Consider the following 17907-nt stretch of genomic DNA (forward strand, 5'->3'; position numbering starts at 1 on the left):
GAAATCCTCACTGGTATGCTTGTATATAGAAAGACGCCAGTCCTTAATGATTTCAAGAATACCCATAACATGATTCAGTGACCATGCTAAGAATAGTAGTACACAGTGATGTCTTCAGTTGGATTTGCCCCAAACATAATGCTTTCTATTCAGTACAAAAAATACAATTTCTTAGATTTTTCTTTTGCAATTTTACTTTAGTGCAAACAGGATGAATGTTATGGAATATGTTGTATTCAGTATTGGCTTCCTTCTTTTCACTCGGTCATTTAGGTTAGTATTGTGGAGTAACTACAATGTTGTTGATCCATCCCAAGTTTTTTCTTATAACAGCCATTAAACTCTGTAGCTGTAATAAAGTCACCATTTGGCTTCATGGAGAAATCCCTGAGGGGTTTCCTTCCTCTCCGGCCAATGAGAGAGAAGGACGACTCTATCTCTCCAGTGACTGGGTGTATTGATACACCATCCAAAGTGTAATTATTAACTTCACCATGCTTAGAGGAATATTCAATGTCTGTTTTATATATATATATATATATATATACCAATAGGTGCCCTTCGTTGCGAGGCATTGGAAAATCTCCCTGGTCTTTGTGGTTGAAACTGTGTTTGAAATTCACTACTTGACTGAGGGACCTTACAGATACTTGTATGTGTTGGGGTATATGGAGATGAGGTAGTCATTCAAAAATCATGTGAAACACTATTTTTGGAAATGACCTTAATTAGATTTGCCATAATGTAATGAACTTCAGATCAAGCTAATATTTCACTTAATGAACTACTGCCCCTAAAAACCAACTAATCGATATGAGTCAGAAACATGTATTCTAATGTCAAAATTGACTACAAATTGTAATAATAATGTTGATAATGTTGGTCAAGAGTCTCATCTAAAACCTAGTTTGTAACCTGAGTGCATCACAATGAGTTTGGATGTCAACAATTCATGCCCCCTTTTGCCAAGCTCTACATGCAAATTGCTCCGACGCCCACTCCACTTCCTTTCATTGAATGGGGCTTTGTTGTTTCATGGCCCCCAACACGTGCCAAAGGATCACTGCCATTTGAGATTGAAAAGGTCCTATACGGATTGACCATGCCTTGGCTCTGGTTCGACAATGCATGTTTCCAGCAGGATGCACAGCCAACTATGGTTTGCGTGCCCTGCCAAAAGGACCCTAGTACCCTACCATGTGGAATAGGTTGGTCCCTAATGATGGTGAGTATACCGGTAGCTAGACCATAGATGGCTGGTTATGTATCTGGTTACAGTGCATTCAGAAAGTATTCAGACCCTTTCACTTTTTCTACATGTTGTTACGTTACAGACTTATTCTAAAAATTTATTCAATTCTTTGTTTTTTCTTAAATCAATCTACACACAATCCCCCATAACGGTCTCTCCAGAGATGTTATGTCATTCTATTTCACTTCACATATCACAATATCTGAATTGATCTAGAAAGGTGAATGCAGTGTTTAGATTATTAATGAATGCTATGCTAATGCTAATCATAATATCTGAAGGGATCTAGAAAGGTGAATGTAGCGTTTAGATTATTAATGAATGCTATGCTAATGCTAATCATAATATCTGAAGGGATCTAGAAAGGTGAATGTAGCGTTTAGATTATTAATGAATGCTATGCTAATGCTAATCATAATATCTGAAGGGATCTAGAAAGGTGAATGTAGCGTTTAGATTATTAATGAATGCTATGCTAATGCTAATCACAATATCTGAAGGGATCTAGAAAGGTGAATGTAGCGTTTAGATTATTAATGCATGCTATGCTAATGCTAATCATAATATCTGAAGGGATCTAGTGTCACACCCTGACCATAGTTTACTTTGTATATTTCCATGTTTTGGTTGGTCAGGGTGTGAGCTGAGTGGGCATTCAATGTTTCATGTCTAGTTTGTCTATTTCTATGTCTGGCCTGATATGGTTCTCAATCAGAGGCAGGTGTTAGTCATTGTCTCTGATTGGGAACCATATTTAGGTAGCCTGGGTTTGACTGTGTGTTTGTGGGTGATTGTTCCTGTCTCTGTGTTTGCACCAGATAGGACTGTTTCGGTTTTCGTTACATTCTTTGTTTTGTAGTGTTTGTATTGATTCGTGTTACTTCAGTTTATTAAACATGGATCGCAATCTACACTACGCATTTTGGTCCGACTCTCCTTCACCACAAGAGAACCGTTACATCTAGAAAGGTGAATGTAGCGTTTAGATTATTAATGCATGCTATGCTAATGCTAATCATAATATCTGAAGGGATCTAGAAAGGTGAATGTAGCGTTTAGATTATTAATGCATGCTATGCTAATGCTAATCATAATATCTGAAGGGATCTAGAAAGGTGAATGCAGTGTTTAGATTATTAATGCATGCTATGCTAATGCTAATCATAACCACCGTTGATGCTGTAATCATTGCTCTGTGTGTGTGTTTGTTTATTTGTTTGTCTGTTTGTCTTTGGGTGGCTTCTTTCAAAATCTGGTCTGTTACAGTATGTAAATACTTGACACTCATCGGCAAAAGCGTCAAGCTCAAAATTGAACAATTTCATTGACTGAATTCAATAAATCTACATTGACCAGCTCCAGAACCAGTCAGCTTTTCATTATGTTGAGGATGAGTCAAACTTGACTGTTCACAAGTGTTTATTTTTCCCTCCCCATTTGATTGACCAGATAGCGAGAACTGGCTCTCTTTCTTTCACATTTCACACAGATGAGCAAAATCAATCAATAAAAAGTACAAGCAGGGTGCAGAAATGAAACAAACACTGACAAGAGGTAATTACACAGTCCGTTATCAGCTACATTATCAACGTTGTGTAATCAATATGAAACAGTGTAATAATACATAAAACTGAAAGCCCATCTAAGAACCAAATAATGTACAACACAATGCCAACACTAAAAAATGTAAATAACTGTATTATTGTGTAAATTGTTGATGCATTGTACATGACAGGGTGATTTCTCTGTCAATTCCTACTGTCACTACAGCTCATCTATAATCCCTTTATGATATGATTTTGTCTGAGCACAACTCTGTCGCAAGGCATAGTAGGGCTATTTCACTGGATCTACTCTGCAGCATAAATCAGACCGGGACCACAGGAACGATGACTATACTAGATATAGACGTTATATTCAGCTAAGCCCTCCAAAATCTGATTGTATTTCTTTAGGAAAAGACACTGCCCATTGCCAGGTATTATAGTAGAGCATGGATTTGTTAAGGGAAGAGTTGAACCCAACCCAGGAGTTATTTAACTTCTCCTTCCAGTCAGTGAAGGACTTCGTCACATACAGGCTAGCGCAGGCCTTTCCATCCTTTACGAAGAGCTGCAGACTGGCATCATAGCCGTTATTATCAGCAGGATTCTCTCTGTTGGCAACATGAAACTTAAAACCTCTCCAGACCTCCCCGACAGTGGATGAGCATGATACTTTTCTGAAGCCTGACCTAGAGGGTTGAGGGGTACTGAGGTGTTGCCAGAGTCTCTGTCAGCCAAGACACAGTCTAGCTCACTCCTACTGGGGTTCCCGAGTGGCACAAAGTACTAAGGCACAATGCATGGTTATAGTGCATTCAGATTGCAAATCAACTTCTAAAGCACTGCATCTCAGTGCTGAGGCATCACTACAGACCTTGGTTCGATTCCAGGCTGTATCACATCCGTCTGTGATTGGGAGTCCCATAGGGCGGCGCACAATTGGCCTAGTGTTAGGGTTTGGCCGGGGTGGGGCTGTCATTGTAAATAAGAATTTGTTCTTAACTGACTTGCCTAGTTAAATAAAAATAAATAAACTCTATCACTATCCTTATGAAGCACCACCATTACATCCTGGTCCAAAAGCCTCTTGGGGATCCAGATGATCCTGGCTTTTACTTCTTGCGTAGTTTTCAAATATGAAGTCGTCATTCTCCATCCTGTCATTCAGAATTTAAATGACGTAAAGCCTTGGTCCCCTGGAGCGTGTGGAGTACTGTACAGTTGGTGGTTTACCTGACTCAGTACTATACAGTTGGTGGTTTACCTGAGTCCCCTGGAGCGTGTGGAGTACTGTACAGTTGGAGGTTTACCTGACTCAGTACTGTACAGTTGGTGGTTTACCTGACTAACTACTGTACAGTTGGTGGTTTACCTGACTCACTACTGTACAGTTGGTGGTTTACCTGACTCACTACTGTACAGTTGGTGGTTTACCTGACTCACTACTGTACAGTTGGTGGTTTACCTGACTCAGTACTGCACAGTTGGTGGTTTACCTGACTCAGTACTGCACAGTTGGTGGTTTACCTGACTCAGTACTGTACAGTTGGTGGTTTACCTGACTCAGTACTGTACAGTTGGTGGTTTACCTGACTCAGTGCTGTACATTTGCCTGTAAAAGTGGCAGACCAGGTGTCCTCCAGGTTTTTACAAGATGCTTCAAACTTTCTTTCATGAATCACGTCTTTATATGGATTTTCACCTCCGGTAAAGGTTGAGAGCATTTTAATTTCTCTTAGGAGGTTGACATCCACACGGTATGTATAGCTTGGATCACAGCTTCTCCCTCCTGTACTCATCTGGGTGATAATGCTGTGTGATGTAGACCTCACTATGTGCTGATTGAACTCTGACCCTGTTACTCTGTAGTCATCTGGGTGATAATGCTGTGTGATGTAGACTTCACTAGGTGCTGACTGAACTCTGACCCTGTTTCTCTGTCTGAACTCCTCGATGTCGCCATGAGGTGAAGAACATTCCAGTGACATCTTCAGGATGTAGCGTTATTGTGATTTCTATTTCCTCCTGCAGAAATCCCTAGTGAGTAGTAACTTCCTCTTTCAGGGGACAAATGATCTAGTGAGGAGTAACTTCCTCTTTCAGGGGACAAATGATCTAGTGAGTAGTAACTTCCTCTTTCAGGGGACAAATGATCTAGTTTGGAGCAAATCAAATCAAACCAATTTTTTTTTGTCACATACACATGGTTAGCAGATGTTAGTGCGAGCGTAGCGAAACGCTTGTGCTTCTAGTTCCGACAATGCAGTAATAACCAACAAGTAATCGAGCTAACAATTCCAAAACTACTGTCTTATACACAGTGTAAGGGGATAAAGAATATGTACATAAGATATATGAATGAGTGATGGTACAGAGCAGCATAGGCAAGATACAGTAGATGGTATTGAGTGCAGTATATACATATGAGATGAGTATGTAAACAAAGTGGCATAGTTAAAGTGGCTAGTCAAATCAAATCAAATCAAATCAAATTTTATTTGTCACATACACATGGTTAGCAGATGTTAATGCGAGTGTAGCGAAATGCTTGTGCTTCTAGTTCCGACAATGCAGTAATAACGAGCAAGTAATCTAACTAACAATTCCAAAAAAAACTACTGTCTTATACACAGTGTAAGGGGATAAAGAATATGTACATAAGGATATATGAATGAGTGATGGTACAGAGCAGCATAGGCAAGATACAGTAGATGATATCGAGTACAGTATATACATATGAGATAAGTATGTAAACCAAGTGGCATAGTTAAAGTGGCTAGTGATACATGTATTACATAAGGATGCAGTCGATGATATAGAGTACAGTATCAACGTATGCATATGAGATGAACAATGTAGGGTAAGTAACATTATATAAGGTAGCATTGTTTAAAGTGGCTAGTGATATATTTACATCATTTCCCATCAATTCCCATGATTAAAGTGGCTGGAGTAGAGTCAGTGTCATTGACAGTGTGTTGGCAGTAGCCACTCAATGTTAGTGGTGGCTGTTTAACAGTCTGATGGCCTTGAGATAGAAGCTGTTTTTCAGTCTCTCGGTCCCAGCTTTGATGCACCTGTACTGACCTCGCTTCTGGATGACAGCGGGGTGAACAGGCAGTGGCTCGGGTGGTTGATGTCCTTGATGATCTTTATGGCCTTCCTGTAGCATCGGGTGGTGTAGGTGTCCTGGAGGGCAGGTAGTTTGCCCCGGTGATGCGTTGTGCAGACCTCACTACCCTCTGGAGAGCCTTACGGTTGAGGGCGGTGCAGTTGCCATACCAGGCGGTGATACAGCCCGCCAGGATGCTCTCGATTGTGCATCTGTAGAAGTTTGTGAGTGCTTTTGGTGACAAGCCGAATTTCTTCAGCCTCCTGAGGTTGAAGAGGCGCTGCTGCGCCTTCCTCACGATGCTGTCTGTGTGAGTGGACCAATTCAGTTTGTCTGTGATGTGTATGCCGAGGAACTTAAAACTTGCTACCCTCTCCACTACTGTTCCATCGATGTGGATGGGGGTGTTCCTCTGCTGTTTCCTGAAGTCCACAATCATCTCCTTAGTTTTGTTGACGTTGAGTGTGAGGTTATTTTCCTGACACCACACTCCGAGGGCCCTCACCTCCTCCCTGTAGGCCGTCTCGTCGTTGTTGGTAATCAAGCCTACCACTGTTGTGTCGTCCGCAAACTTGATGATTGAGTTGGAGGCGTGCATGGCCACGCAGTCGTGGGTGAACAGGGAGTACAGGAGGGGGCTCAGAACGCACCCTTGTGGGGCCCCAGTGTTGAGGATCAGCGGGGAGGAGATGTTGTTGCCTACCCTCACCACCTGGGGGCGGCCCGTCAGGAAGTCCAGTACCCAGTTGCACAGGGCGGGGTCGAGACCCAGGGTCTCGAGCTTGATGACGAGCTTGGAGGGTACTATGGTGTTGAATGCCGAGCTGTAGTCGATGAACAGCATTCTCACATAGGTATTCCTCTTGTCCAGATGGGTTAGGGCAGTGTGCAGTGTGGTTGAGATTGCATCGTCTGTGGACCTATTTGGGCGGTAAGCAAATGGAGTGGGTCAAGGGTGTCAGGTAGGGTGGAGGTGATATGGTCCTTGACTAGTCTCTCAAAGCACTTCATGATGACGGATGTGAGTGCTACGGGCGGTAGTCGTTTAGCTCAGTTACCTTAGCTTTCTTGGGAACAGGAACAATGGTGGCCCTCTTGAAGCATGTGGGAACAGCAGACTGGTATAGGGATTGGTTGAATATGTCCGTAAACACACCGGCCAGCTGGTCTGCGCATGCTCTGAGGGCGCGGCTGGGGATGCCGTCTGGGCCTGCAGCCTTGCGAGGGTTAACACGTTTAAATGTCTTACTCACTTCGGCTGCAGTGAAGGAGAGACCGCATGATTCCGTTGCAGGCCGTGTCAGTGGCACTGTATTGTCCTCAAAGCGGGCAAAAAGTTATTTAGTCTGCCTGGGAGCAAGACATCCTGGTCCGTGACTGGGCTGGGTTTCTTCCTGTAGTCCGTGATTGACTGTAGACCCTGCCACATACCTCTTGTGTCTGAGCCGTTGAATTGAGATTCTACTTTGTCTCTGTACTGGCGCTTAGCTTGTTTGATAGCCTTGCGGAGGGAATAGTTGCACTGTTTGTATTCAGTCATGTTACCAGACACCTTGCCCTGATTAAAAGCAGTGGTTCGTGCCTTCAGTTTCACACGAATGCTGCCATCAATCCACGGTTTCTGGTTAGTTTTAATCGTTGCTATGGGAACGACATCTTCAACGCACGTTCTAATGAACTCGCACACCGTATCAGCGTATTCGTCAATGTTGTTGTCTGACGCAATACGAAACATCTCCCAGTCCACGTGATGGAAGCAGTCTTGGAGTGTGGAGTCAGCTTGGTCGGACCAGCGTTGGACAGACCTCAGCGTGGGAGCTTCTTGTTTTAGTTTCTGTCTGTAGGCAGGGATCAACAAAATGGAGTCGTGGTCAGCTTTTCCGAAAGGGGGCGGGGCAGGGCCTTATATGCGTCGCGGAAGTTAGGTAACAATGATCCAGGGTCTTTCCACCCCTGGTTGCGCAATCAATATGCTGATAAAATTTAGGGAGTCTTGTTTTCAGATTAGCCTTGTTAAAATCCCCAGCTACAATGAATGCAGCCTCCGGATAAATCGTTTCCAGTTTGCAGAGAGTTAAATAAAGTTCGTTCAGAGCCATCGATGTGTCTGCTTGGGGGATATATACGGCTGTGATTATAATCGAAGAGAATTCTCTTGGTAGATAATGCGGTCTACATTTGATTGTGAGGAATTCTAAATCAGGTGAACAGAAGGATTTGAGTTCCTGTATGTTTCCTTCATCACACCATGTCACGTTGGCCATAAGACATACGCCCCCGCCCCTCTTCTTACCAGAGAGATGTTTGTTTCTGTCGGCGCGATGCGTGGAGAAACCCGCTGGCTGCACCGCTCGGATTGCGTCTCTCCAGTGAGCCATGTTTCCGTGAAGCAAGAACGTTACAGTCTCTGATGTCCCTCTGGAATGCTACCCTTGCTCGGATTTCATCAACCTTGTTGTCAAGAGACTGGACATTGGCAAGAAGAATGCTGGGGAGTGGTGCACGATGTGCCCGTCTCCGGAGTCTGACCAGAAGACCGCTTCGTTTCCCTCTTTTTCTGAGTCGTTTTTTTTTTTTTGGTCGCTGCATGTAATCCACTCGGTTACACTGGTTGTAAGGCAGAACTCAGGATCCGCATCGCGAAAAACATATTCTTGGTCGTACTGATGGTGAGTTGACGCTGATCTTATATTCAGTAGTTCTTCTCGGGTGTATGTAAAGAAACCTAAGATGACCTGGGGTACTAGTGTAAGAAATAACACGTAAAAAAACAAAAAACTGCATAGTTTCCTAGGAACGCGAAGCGAGGCGGCCATCTCTGTCGGCGCCGGAAGTAGTGATACATGTATTACATAAGGATGCAGTCGATGATATAGAGTACAGTATATACGTATGCATATGAGATGAATCATGTAGGGTATGTAAACATTATATTAGGTAGCATTGTTTAAAGTGGCTAGTGATATATTTTACATCATTTCCCATCAATTCCCATTATTAAAGTGGCTGGAGTTGAGTCAGTGTGTTGGCAGCAGCCACTGAATGTTAGTGGTGGCTGTTTAACAGTCTGATGGCCTTGAGATAGAAGCTGTTTTTCAGTCTCTCGGTCCCAGCTTTGATGCACCTGTACTGACCTCGCCTTACACCTGTACTGACCTCGACTTACCGCCGGCGCCGACAGAGATGGCCGCCTCGCGTTCCTAGGAAACTATGCAGTTTTTTGTTTTTTTATGTGTTATTTCTTACATTGGTACCCCAGGTCATCTTAGGTTTCATTACATACAGTCGAGAAGAACTACTGAACATAAGAGCAGCTTCAACTCACCATCAGTACGACCAAGAATATGACTTTCGCGAAGCGGATCCTGCGTTCTGCCTTTCACCCAGGACAACGGAATGGATCCCAGCAGGCGACACCAAAAAACGACTTTGAAAAAGGGGAAAACGAAGCGGTCTTCTGGTCAGACTCCGGAGACTGGCACACCGTGCACCACTCCCTAGCATTCTCCTCGCCAATGTCCAGTCTCTTGACAACAAGGTTGATGAGTATCTTCCTCTTTCAGGGGACAAATGATCTAGTGAGTAGTAACTTCCTCTTTCAAGGGACAAATGGTCTAGTGAGGAGTAACTTCCTCTTAAAGGGGATACATTCCCTAGTGAGTAGTAACTTCCTCTTAAAGGGGCCACATTCTTTAGAGAATAGTAACTTCCGTTTTCACAGGACAAATGATCTAGTGAGGAGTAACTTCCTCTTCCAGGGGACACATTATCTAGTGAGTAGTAACTTCCTCTTCCAGGGGACACATTGCCTAGTGAGTAGTAACTTCCTCTTCCAGGGGACACATTCTTCAGAGAATAGTAACTTCCGTTTTCACAGGACAAATGATCTAGTGAGTAGTAACTTCCTCTTTCAGGGGACGAGTTCTCTAGTGAGGAGTAACTTCAGCTTTCTGGCAACAGAAAAGGTAACAGAAGGGATCTTTCAGGGCAATAATTTCCATATAAATAAATGCCATAGTCTCCCCTAGTTGGATCAAAATCAATTCTCATGTTGCCATTGTTTTCAATATTCATGTCATTGGCCAGCCACTGGAGCAGCATCAGTTCATGTTGTGGAGAGGCGTGGCCAAACTCTGTCTTTGAGATCATTTATTGAGGTAATGGTTACAGTGTATTGGCATTTATAGGGCATAATGAGGCCAGAGACAAGCAGGATGAAACAACCTAGGAAACCTTTTCCACTTAAGGCCAACCTAAGTCAGAGCAACGATTGTGTCAATGTTTGTACCTTCAGAAATGTTTACATTTTTTGATCTGTAATTGATTTCTAGTGTTTGACAATACATTAAAAGTTTTCAGGAACATAGTTAAACCACTAGATATGAAAACGTTAGCTCTAAATATGTCAGAAAAGTTCTGACAACTTTGAATTTGGATTGAACTGTCACTTTAATCTGTCACAATATGTACCATAAGGTCTTCCAAAATAACATTTGTAAACTTGTTATTAATTGATCGATACTGTAGTATGATGTATCATTGTCCTCACATCAATATAAAACAAATGAGTAACCAAACAAAATCTCACCTTCCTGTGCAGCCTACCACTAGAATCAAATTTTGACTGTGTTTGTCTCTCTCCTCTGACTAAAATATGACTCTGGTAGTCTACATACACAACCAGTAGACAGGGCAGATACAAGACAAGGGCCAGCAAAACTGAGTTTTAAAAAAGGCTGATCTACAACACCACTTGGTAACATATGTTTGAAAAGAAATTCAACTTATCCCTAGAGAGTATTAACTACTTATTTCAGAGGGCAGAGAATGTTATCGGCAGGGTATGTCAGCGTTGAAGCCTACAGTACATACCAGGTGTGGACAAACCCACTGGTCTGGAATGGAGGAAGACAGGTTCGTGTCATCGAGGATGTGAGGCCCATTGTTAACCTTAGTACTTCCTGGTTTGGGGGCTTATCTAAACTTATGAAGAGGAAGCTCCAGATAGCCCAGAATAAGCTGATCAGGGTAGTATTGAAGGTGAGTCCATGCACTCACATAGGCAGGAGCTGCTTTCAGGAACTAAACTGGCTGCCTGTTGAGGCTAGGGTGTCCCAGATGAGACTAGGTTTGGTTTACAGGAGTATTTATGGTCCTGCGCCCAGATATTTAAGTTATTACTTTCCTCGTGTTAGGGATGCACACAATCACAGCACCAGATCAGGTCATCAGATCAGCTTATACAGGTTCAGGAGTAATACTGGAAAAGGTCATTTCTTGTATACTGGAGCCTCAGAATGGAATGAGTTGCCTATTAAAAACAACAATCTCTGGACAGCTTTAAAAATAATGTAAAAGTATGTTTGATGTCTTCTGTGCCCATATGAATAACCCCTACGATGTAACTGGAATCATGAGATAGATGTTCTTCTTCTCTGTTTTTGATGAGATAGATGTTCTTCTTCTCTGTTTTTGATGAGATAGATGTTCTTCTTCTCTGTTTTTGATGAGATAGATGTTCTTCTTCTCTGTTTTTGATGAGATAGATGTTCTTCTCTGTTTTTGATGAGAGAGATGTTCTTCTCTGTTTTTGATGAGAGAGATGTTCTTCTTCTCTGTTTTTGATGAGAGAGATGTTCTTCTCTGTTTTTGATGAGATAGATGTTCTTCTTCTCTGTTTTTGATGAGATAGATGTTCTTCTCTGTTTTTGATGAGATAGATGTTCTTCTTCTCTGTTTTGGTTGTATTATTTCTCTGCCATACTGTGTTTGATCCTGTCCAGCCATCTTGTCTCAAGAGGACCACAATGGAAATAAGTCCCAGACTTTATTGTATATGTGTGCTTGTTTTTTTTTAATGGTCGAATTAATAAACTAAACTAATCGAGCACGAAGGGTAAAGAAATCTTCATAAAGTTGGAAAACCAATTCACTTACACATGCTTTTCTTGAAATGAAGATGTTATATTTTTAGGTTTAAAACGTCTTCATGCAGTCCTGTGTGTGTGTTTGTATGTGTACAGTATATTTGGCAGTTCACAGATGGTTCCATCCTTCATAATACCTGACATTAATATGAAAACTGACTGACTATGGACATTAGTCAACCATCAGTGTGACCGGCTAGCATTATCTCACCCTTGCACTCAGACCATCTTCTAAGTGCTCAAGATTATTTGATTTACACAGCTTTTTATTGTGTTTTCACTTCAATTTCCTCAACAGTTTATTGAGGACAGATTCTTTATATTTTTATTTTTACACTCTGCACAGATTAGCAATTCAAATCAATCAATTAAAAGGACAAGCAGGGTGCAGAAATGATAAACAATAATGTACGGAGACAATTACACAATTAGATATCGATAATAATATCAATGATAATATGTAATCAATACGAAACAGGATGAAAAATCCCATAGATAATAATCCATTAATAATAAGCAGAGGATGGGCATGTAAGAACCCAGCTAAACACAATGGACAAAAGCACGTACCAGTAAAAAGTTGTGTGCTTTAAATTGCTGATGTATGTACCTCCCAGGGTGGAGTGTGTGCCTTTTCACCCCCAGATTTCTCCAGCATGAATCGGGCCTGGACCCCAGGAGACATGGGCATACTAGACCTGTACACATAGACGTCATACTCAGGTATATCTTTCAAATCTGAGCGGCTTTCCTCAAACCTTCACAGCCCATTGCCATTGGTAGGTATTATATTCATTAGTGTTGTTTTTTTCTGGAGAGTAAAACCCAACCCAGGAGTTATTAAACTTCTCCTTCCAGTCAGTGAAGGACTTTTTAGCATACAGGCGAGCGCAGGCCTTTCCATCCTTTACGAAGAGCTGCAGACTGGCGTTAGGCTTATAGCCGCTTATATCAACAGGATTCTCTCTGTTGGCATCATGAATCTCAGGACTCCTTATGTATTTCCTCCCCAGATGTGTTGTAATTCCCGCATAATTGAAAAGTACACCTTGATTTGTGCGGATGAAACCTGGCCTGGAGACCAGGGTTGAGGGGTACTGAGGTGTCAAAGGACCCAGAGGCACCGTCTATGACTGAGGAAAAGCCTAGCATGTCCGTACTGTCATTGTTCTTTTAAAGCGCCCAAATCACACCCTTGTCAAAAAGACTCCTGGGGATACCACTGAAGGTGATCCTGGCACCTCCTCTATTTGTGGTTTTCACCTCAAGCTTTATCGATTTATTTTTATCATCCTGCATGTGATGCTGGCTTTCCATGGTAATAAACACTTGCTGTATAAATGAGACCTTGGGACGTGTCAAGTACAATGCAATTGCCAAAAGAAGTGCCAGCCCAGGTGTGTGTCCCCAGATGTTCTCCACACTGTTGTCGTTGATCTCTACATTGTGTATACGTTGAATTACATCTCGTGTAATGGTTGGGAGAACTTGGATTTGTGTTAAGAGGCTGAAACTGACAGGGTATGTATTGTCTGGATCATAGGCACTTCCTCTGTTTTCATTTGGAAAGTAATGCTGTGTAATGCTGTGTGATGTAGACCTCATCTACTATGAACTGATTGGATCCTTCCTCCCTAACTCTGATAATGACTCTGTCTCTGTTTCTCTCTGGTATCCATGAGTTGTAGAAGCTTCGAGTGACATAATCAGGAAGTGCCGTAGCGCCATTGTAGTTGTAATTTCCATCAATATTCCCTAATGAGTAGTAACTTCCACTTTCAGAGGGCAGAAAAGGTAATGGGCGGTGTCTGTCAGCGTTTCCATAGAAATTAAAGCCATAGTCTCCCCTAGTTGGGTTGAAATTGAGTCTCATGTTGCCGTTGTTGTCAGTGTGAATGTTGTTGGCTAGCCAGTGGAGCAGCATTAGGCCATGTCGAGGAAAAGTGTGGCCAAACTCTATGCCCCTGAGGTCATGTATTGAAATAAGGGTTTGTTTGATAGTGGATACTGAAGCCAGAGACATAAACAGGATGAAAGAACCTAGGAAGCCCTTTCAACCCATGGCCAACCTAAGACAAACATTTGCATCTTTAGTAAAAAAAAATGTTTTTTTAAAGACAACTGGACACATTAATTCAGAAATAGATTCCCATTTCTAGTGGTTGGCAATAAGTTAAATGTTTTCAGCATCCAAAAAACAAATTATTGCCCGTGAACAGCAATGAGAGGGGTTCACAGGATGACAGAAAAGACAAAAGATCAGATGATAACAAAGCAAGCACTCTATCATGTAGGAATGATCTTCCTTTACGTGCAATCAGTGAAAGCATTGCCATGTTTACCTCTCAATACCACAAGGATGATGCAAGTGAAGTGTAGTATACTGCTGTAGGTTGGTTCTCTTTGAATGCAGTAGGTAATCATTGTTAAAGTCATTACTTAATGGTTTGAGTTCATATATAAATATAAATATTTATAAATACACTGACTGCACAAGAGGCAGGCTTTCCGGTTTATCATTTTCCTGAATAAAAAGTCACTACGTTCAGAGCACATAATAAGGGCAACAATGTATGATTTACTATCTACGTGATGATAAAGATACTCTAATCATAATATTTCACACTGTCTGCATAATTTAAATCTAACATTCATTTGCATGAGACAAAGTCCACTAAAAGTTCTAGAGCTGCACCATGGAAGGCATCTTGACTGGCTGCATCACCGCTTGGTATGGCAAACGCACCGCTCTTGACCACAAAGCGCTACAGACGGTGGTGCTGACAGCCCAGTACATCACCAGGGTCGAGCTCCCTGCCATCCAGGACCACTATATCAGGCGGTGTCGGAGGAAAGCCCAAAAAATTGCCAAAGACTCCAGCCACCCAAGTCATAGACCCTACGCTCTTCTCAATTTACATCAATAACATAGCTCAGGTAGGAAGTTCTCTCATCCATTTACATGCAGATGATACGGTCTTATACTCAGCTGGCCCGTACCGGGTTTTTGTGTAAAACGCTCTACAACAAAGCTTTCTTAGTGTCCAACAAGCTTTCTCTACCCTTAAACTTGTTCTGAACACCTCCAAAACAAAGGTAATGTGGTTTGGTAAGAAGAATGTCCCTCTCCCCACAGGAGTGATTACTACGTCTGAGGGTTTAGAGCTGGGTTTCCCTTTGTTGTCCTGTTGAGTGTAGGAGGCAGTATTTTGATGTTTGGATGAAAAAGATACCCAAATTAAACTGCCTATTTCTCAGGCCCAGAATCTAGAATATGCAAGAATTGTCAGATTAGGATATAAAACACTCTACAGTTTCCAAAACTGTCAAAATATTGTCTGAGTATAACAGAATTGATATTGCAGGTGAAAACCTGAGGAAAATCCAACCAGGAAGTGGCTGCTATTTTGAAAACTCCATGTTCCATAGCCTGCCTTTGCTCCATTTAAAGGGATATCAACCAGTTTCCTTTTCCTATGGCTTCCCCATGATGTGAACAGTCCTTAGACATTAGTTTAAAAAAAGAAAAGAAAACGAGCGCGAAAGATCACTGCGTAAGGGGATGGCTGGGTGCCAGCAGGGTGGAGAAGTCATTTACTCTCTCTCTCCTATTGAAGAAGCTACAGTTCCGGTTGATATATTATCGATTATATATTGTAAAAACAACCTGAGGATTGATTATAAAAAACGTTTGACATGTTTCTACGAACATTACGGATACTATTTGGAATTTTCCGCTGCGATGACGTGACCTCTTGAGCCTGTGGATTTCTGAACATAACACGCCACACAAATGGAGGTATTTTGGATTAAAAAAATTATCTTTATGGAACAAAAGGAAAATGTATTGTGTAACTGGGAGTCTCGTAGGTGCAAACATCCGAAGATTTAATTCATTGCTTTTCTGACTTTACTTGGCTGCTAGCTGTTTGTAATATTTTGTCTACTGAGAGAGATGTTCTTACATAAACGCTTGGTATGCTTTCGCTGAAAAGCTTTATTAAAATTTGACACGCCACGTGGATTAACAACAAGAAAAGCTGTGTTTTGCTATATTGCATTTATGATTTCATGAAAATTAAATATTTTTAGTAATTTAATTTGAATTTGGCGCTTTGCAATTCCACGGATGATGATGAAAATTATCCCGCTAAAGGGATGGGTGCGCCAAGAAGTTAATAGTTTGCAAGCCCTACCACATACGATGAGCATCAGAGCATTCAATCTTAGTCCTGTATTGATGCTTTGCCTGTTTGATGGTTCGTCTGAGGGCATAGTGGGATTTCTTATAAACGCCCGGATTAGTGTCCCACTCCTTGAAAGCGGCAGCTCTAACCTTTAGCTCGGTGCGGATGTTGCCTGTAATCCATGGCTTCTGGTTGGGATACGTATGTACGGTCACTCGACAGCATCGATGCACTTATTGATGAAGCCGATGACGCATCCGCATGATCTGACCACTTCCATTTTGAGCGAGTCACTGGTACTTCTTGCTTTAGATTTTTTTTGTAAGCAGGAATCAGGAGGATGGAATTATGGTCAGATTTGCCAAATGGAGGGCGAGTCAGAGCTTTGTACGCATCTCTGTGTGTGGAGTAAAGGTGGTCTAGAGTTTTTTTCCCTCTGCTTGCACATGTGACATGCTGGTAGAAATGAGGTTAAACAGATTTATGTTTGCCTGCATTATATTCCTCACCACTACGACATCACACCTGGCCAGACCCACCTGCTCACACCCTCATCTTCAGCTCCACATCACTCTCCACCACCTTGCCTCAAACTTCACCATTTTGTTTCTCTCCGTCGCCCACGCATTTTCAACATTTAGATAATAAGCATCTGACCTTTCCATTGTACACTTAGCTTCTCAACAAGAACTTGTTTGGCGGAATCTGTTGTGTTATGTGACGTTGTGGTGAAAATCCACCGAACTCAGGAAAGATGGTTGGTGAACACTGCCCCTACACACACTACAAATGTAGGTTCAAATAGTCATACAGTCAATCACAGATAAACCCAAAGCCCATGCACTTAATCTAACAGTCAAATACCGAAAAATTGGCCAATGCATTTGTTTAATCTAGATTAGACGATTGGCCTGCTCTCCAGCTGCTCAGTCTCTATTATTAAAGCCTACAAATTGTCCAAAACACTGCAGCTGGGATTTTAACCAACACTAGAATCCCTCCAGTTTTATCTGCACTAGGCTGGTTGCCTGTGAAGTATCGGTCTGATTTTTAAGATTTTACACTTAACTTTTAAAGTACTGCATGACCTTGCCCCCTCTTATCTGACAGACATGCTTGTTCCATACAACCCAGTAAGGGTGCTCCACTCCCAAGGAGCTGGCCTGCCTGCCAGTGTCGGTCGGTGACGTTTATGATGATGGAGGACACTCTGTTTTTCATGAGAATGGCCTTAATTCCATTACAGCATATTGGACGATTGTCATTCATATTCCATTCACTCAGTTTAATGTAACATTGATAGATTTAGGCTACTACTGTACATGATACTCACATTTTCCCTTTACCCATCATGAGGTTGCTACAACCTAGCCTATGAATGAAAGTTTACAATGTAGGTGCAAACAGGTTGAGAGAAAAATATGCATTGACAGACAGTGACACATTCAATACTGCCTTGCCCACTCTTGCCTGCATCTAGCCAATCTACGGTGTAATAATTAGTCTAACAGTTGCAAACGAGAGTTTCAATTGGACAAATTTCAGGTATGTTTATCCCCATTTTGTTCAGTTTACTTCTGTTTAATAAGAAACATTTTCAACAGAATCGGCAGAATGAATACACCCCTGATCACGCGTAAACACAGGTCACTTTCATCACTGTATTCCTTCTCTCATCTATGCGCTCTCTGTCTCTCACCTTTTCCCTTCCTTTGTGGACTTTAATGCACAACACATCAGATGTATGTGACCAGATGAAAAAACCTTTCCAAGCCAAACCATATCATAACCGCTACACACAGCCTATATCGTTGTCACCATATTAGCTAAACTAACGTCACAGTCAACATTGCTAGGAGAACCATATGTAGTAGTTTAGCACTTA

General features: G+C 42.0%; 1 pseudogene; it reads right to left on the reverse strand.

The window, feature by feature from the left end:
• LOC121846742 overlaps positions 1-13774 on the reverse strand; it is a 59981-nt pseudogene extending 46207 nt beyond the window's left edge.
• Between the last annotated feature and the right edge of the window lie 4133 nt (positions 13775-17907).

Source organism: Oncorhynchus tshawytscha, linkage group LG07, assembly GCF_018296145.1.
Source record: "Oncorhynchus tshawytscha isolate Ot180627B linkage group LG07, Otsh_v2.0, whole genome shotgun sequence".
Classification (NCBI taxonomy): Eukaryota; Metazoa; Chordata; class Actinopteri; order Salmoniformes; family Salmonidae; genus Oncorhynchus; species Oncorhynchus tshawytscha.